A 5,315-nucleotide genomic window follows, 5' to 3' on the forward strand; every position below is an offset into this window, starting at 1 on the left:
AGCGCAGCAATAGTTACAAGTGAGTTTCTTTCATCACATCTGATGCTTGCTTCAACACCTTCAAATGTGGAACATTCCCTTTTAGGAACGCCAAAGGTGTTGTGTCATATTGTTGGGTCACTTTAGGCCTATCGACTTTAAGAAAAGATGGTCATAGGTATAGCCATTTCCCTGCTCAGCTTCCCAACTATTTTGAAAGATAACGCCCCTGAGAATCACCTTGCTGAACTTAAAATATGAAGGCTGACAGAAGTCTCATGTGATTTTTGTTCTTGCTGGTTACTTTGGCATTAATTTAGCCTAAACCTTGGTTCTCGCTACATCTCAGCTTAATTTTGAGCGGTACCTTGGTTCTTGCTGGACATCTACATGTTCCAGGCTGAATCTTGGTTCTTGCTGGGGCTTTCGACATAATGCCAGTCTGGATCTTGGTTTTTGTTGGATCTTTCAGCATACTGTAAGACTGGATTTTGGTTCCTACTGGTTCTCTTGGGCTGGTATCCGACTGGATCTTGTTTCTTCTTGGGTCTTGCGGCTTAGGCTCGGGATGGATCTTAGCCCTTGGTGGATCTTTCTACCTAATATTGGGCTGCGTCCTGGTTATTACCATATCTTTCGGCTTGATGTGAGGCGGAATCCTAGTTCCTGCTGGATCACTCGGACCAATTCTAGACTGGTTTCTGCGTTCTCCCTGGTTCCGGAACCTGATACAAGTCACGCGACAAGTAGTTACACTACCCATTGCGGTCATTTACTTCAGCCCAAAAGAGCTTTCTGATCACTAGACCGCGGAATTATATTCAATAGCGTCGAAACAAGAAAAGACTGATCGCCCCAGAAGCGTGACAGACGGGATCCAGTTACTCCTATCTGCGTCACCTCCCTCACGTCGACCTTCGTGGTCTTACTTTTGTATCAACAAATGAAACAAAGAATCTGTTCAGTCAATAACCAGGATAACGAAGCTTCATAGCCCGACAGCGCCTTAAAAATAATCTGAATCGAAATAGCCGAAATGTCATCCAGCGTCAGATCCAACATTAAATATCGGCGGCTCAACCACCCGAAGAGATTGAAGTCTTCGACATTGTTTAAGCTTCAAACCGAAAATATTTGTATTTTCAGGGGTGCAGCCTGGATTTGCTTGGGTGACTTCAAGGGAGGCTCGGTGAGTAGGCGTTACACACCGCCTTTTAGTTTCCGGCGGACCATTTATGGTAAAAATAGCAAATCCGGACCTAGGGGGTGGTGCATTAACTGCACCCTGCTTGTTGACCGCCGCATTAGCTCACGTTTCTTCTCTCCATCCCTTTCTCCACCTGCTTGACATCCTAGAAACATCCTAGAAACAAGACCCAGAGTGCACGTGAGGCAAACATTAGAGAACGGCGATGTGAGACCCAGCTTCAGACCCTGACCTACTTCGTCATCCGTTTTATTTATGCTTGTTTGGGCTATGGTATCGTAAACTGGGCTGAATTTTTGCCACATTTTGAACTTGAAATGTGTATTTTCTTAACGTGTCTAACTAGACAAAAAAAATGGTGAGTGCCAAAGTTGTGAAGGGGGTCAGAGGTGTCAATGAACGAGCGCTAAGGACACACTTGCAACAAGAAATGCATTTTTGTTTAAATGTGGAGTGACAAAGTCAAACACAAAAAGGATAGTGTTAGCCACCTGCAGATATTCACCCAATTTTGGGCTAAACGCAATGTGGTGTTTGTGATTGGGTGTCTTTGCCACCAATGACGTTTCTCTTTTTAAATGCGGGAAGATAAAAACATCACACCAGAATGGAATAAAATCCGAACACCAGAAAATGGTGGATCGTCCACCTTCTCTTAGTGTTGGATGTCGAAACATCAGCACATAAGGATACAGGAAAACACCAAAAGAATAAAGAAGGACACAGACCATCAAAACACTCAAATGCAGCACACGCGTTGTTCTCAAATTACCAGGACCGACGTCTGCGGGCTAGCAGAACACTCTGCCAGAACCGATGATGTTGAATCGGTCTTTCAGGCTCATCCGCAACAGACTGCGTGTGCGTGCCATCGTTGGACATGGATCGTCCAGCTTCTCTGCCCGTACACCGCACGTCACCATATTCGCCCTGTTCACTCGCCATTCGTCGTCTGAGCACCGGCACTCAATGGAAAATATATGTGTTTGTTTATAACACATCTATTTACAACGTATTTACACCTAAAAAAGAGCCGCGAACTTCCTGGTATAAGTTCAGAAGAAATCACACCGTCTGATCTCCCGCTCCATCTGCGGCTGAAACAGAAGGCATTTCATATCAGACAATGCTGGAACTCCTTTGAACAAAGCAAACTGCAGGAAGCAAACACCGTTTTTCACAGACGACAAAGAGTGGTAGCAACGTGAATGGGCAACATAGCTAGTTCATGGGCATCGAAGCGAAATAAGTGTCACAAGCTATAAAGGACGGTAAACCATTGTTCAAAACACGCCCCAGTTTTTCGTCGACTGGATTTGACGTGAACGAGCTAGTAAAGTCTCCTTACACGGCGAGATGTGCGTTATATTCGTTACGCGCAAAAGTGGTGCACACTACAGTGTCGTTTAATTAAATTACCTTTATCACCACTGTTTACGGAACACCCAGAGAAAACCTTGGAACACTATCCCGAGGACGTGCGTCCACTTACCTTCTTTCTCGATCACCCTGCACGACTCGCACGTCAGGGTTCAGTAGAGCAGGGGCAAGTGCGGCTCCTGAAATCGAGTGATGATTCTGCTCATTGTCCGCTTGAGTCCTCGGTATGTCGTCTGAGGTATGGGATGATGATAGTATGGAATGAAGATGGCAAGGATGATGGCCAGCAAGGGAAATGATCTTGCCGGTGTTTTGCATTTGTTCAGGGACGGTGAACGTTTGTTGATATTGGATGGACGAGGATGTGGACGTTGACGTGGGAAAGGGCTTCCAACCAGACTAGCGATTATCAGCTGACCGACCCCCACCAGCGGCACCAGTCTATGGTCAAGGAAAAATATTTACATTAATGCGGGATTAACTGATAAACTCTGGTTCTGCACGTATCTGATTTTTTGCCGATATTCGTGTACATCTTATCTGTTCTACGATCTTGTGTTCTGACGCAGGCAGATGGCTATCCCTGAAATGCAGACATCCGATACATCTTATAATAAACGCACTGTTTGATTCGAACTCACCATGTTTTTCATTTAGCTCACTTGAGGTATTGTCCAGCGTCTTTAATGAATGTGCATCTTCTTCTGCACATTTTTCCCGCTATTCATCTTCAAAGTCCTACAACCTTTTCATCCCCGTCCAAAATAACATGACGAAACAATATGAGGGAGTGTTTTGCAGCGCAACCACATCTGTTGGACATGGTTGGCTGGCTAGTTTTCATCATTATTGTATCCTTGTCAGTCGCAAATCCTTGTCTGTTTGTTGTCCGAAATGCAGACATTGACAAGTAAAACAAGACATAGGAACATCGCATTGTGGCGCTCTGACAATGTCTCACTAAATGACTGGCTGACAAAATTCACCGAATTCCCCACTGTCTTTTTCGGTCTCACTCACCACTCGTTGCCTGAACAGACATTAATTGGGAAATGCATGTGTTTATTTACAATCAGACACACATGTATCTTACAAAACATAAGACCAATAGCCACGAACTTTCTAGTATAAGTTCAGAGGCGATCGCACCATCTCATCTCTTCCTCCTGCTCCATCTTCGTCCTAAACAGAAGACATCCCATGTCAGCCAAGGCTGCACGCATGTATTTACAAAACATTTACACAAGACGAAGAACCACGAGCTTTCTAGCATAAGTTCAGAGGCAATCGTACCAACTGATCTCTTCCCTCCTGCTCCATCTTCGTCTGAAACAGAAGACATTTGGTGTCAGCCAATACTGCAGTTCCTTTGAACAAACGAACAGCTGGAAACAAATATTGTTTGTCACCAACGAAATGACAAAGAGTTGAAGTAACGTGAACGAATAAAACAATTTCAGGGGTCCTCGAACAGAAGAAAACTTGAGACAAGTTATAAACGATAGCAAATCAGTGGCCGAAACACGCCCAATTTTTTATAGACTAAATTTGAGATACATGTGCCTATAAACCTCACTTACACGGCCCGAATTGCTCTATTTTCGTTATGTGCATGAGCACCGCACGCTGTCGTGTCATTAAAGCTGATTTAATCATCACTGTTATACGGTTAGCCTGGGAAAACCTTTTCACAATATCCCCGCAGACCTACATCCACTTACTCAGTTTCTCGACCGTCATATACGACTCACATAACGGGGTTGGGTGCAACAGGGACAAGTGCGACTTCTGGAATATAAGTTCAAAGGCGATCCTATCAACTGATCTCTTCCTCCTGCTCCATCTTCGTCTGAAACGGAAGACATCTCATGTCAGCCAATGCTGCAGTTCCTTTGAACAAAACGAACAGCCGGAAACAAATAGCGTTTGTTACCAATTAAATGACAGAGTAGTAGTAACGTGGACGAACAAAACAATTTCAGGGGTTGTCGAACAGAAGCAAGAGCGAGACAAATTATAAACGACAGCAAATCATTGGTCGAGACACGTCCAAATTTCATATGGACTGAATTTGAAATATATGTGCCTATAAAGATTCCTTACACGGCACGAATTGCACTATTTTCGTAATGTGCCTGAGCAACGCATGCTGTCGTGTCATTAAAGCTGACTTTATTATCACTTTATACGGTTAGCCTGAGAAAACCTTTGAACAATATTCCCGCAGACGCACGTCCACTTACTCAGTTTCTCGACCACCATCTCCGACTCATATGACGGGGTTGGGTGCAACAGGGACAAGTGCGGCTTCTGGAGTCGGGTGTTGATTCAGCTCCGCTGTAGCCCTCGGTATGCCATCCTCTGCGATGGCTGTAGCCGTCTCCTGGCCCTGACGGGTGAAGGACGCTGGCTGGTGCTCGTCGGCTGGCCAGCGCCGCCGGGGTCCTCCGGTATATTAATCACAGGAGCATATAGGCATGAAGTCATCCAAATTTCCCACATCGTTAGACCATGTTCGGTAAGAGTATAGGGCGGCTATGCTCCCCAGGGGAGGTAGCAGTCGTCGGTAACAACAACGGCCACGAAAGATGCGTCAACATCGTGAATATCAATGTTGACAAGGACACGCTGACGTCGTGTATACCAACGACAGCGGAGGGTACAAGAACCGGAGTCGGAGTCAAAGGGGGCGGAGGGAAATGAGCCAGCTACGTCGTGAATATCAACGAAAGCTGACTTACCTTCCCCG

At 45.3% G+C, this 5,315-nt stretch overlaps 1 long non-coding RNA gene across 1 annotated transcript; it reads right to left on the minus strand.

Moving 5' to 3' along the window:
- Positions 1-3,716: 3,716 nt before the first annotated feature.
- Positions 3,717-4,978, minus strand: LOC119097979 (uncharacterized). Its single transcript, XR_005094220.1, has 3 exons — positions 4,810-4,978; positions 4,288-4,415; positions 3,717-3,892 (listed from the first exon to the last, which is right to left on the minus strand). It is a non-coding gene; the product is annotated as an uncharacterized LOC119097979 (long non-coding RNA).
- Between the last annotated feature and the right edge of the window lie 337 nt (positions 4,979-5,315).

Source organism: Pollicipes pollicipes, unplaced genomic scaffold, assembly GCF_011947565.3.
Source record: "Pollicipes pollicipes isolate AB1234 unplaced genomic scaffold, Ppol_2.1 Scaffold_2555;HRSCAF=2994_pilon_pilon_pilon, whole genome shotgun sequence".
Classification (NCBI taxonomy): domain Eukaryota; kingdom Metazoa; phylum Arthropoda; class Thecostraca; order Pollicipedomorpha; family Pollicipedidae; genus Pollicipes; species Pollicipes pollicipes.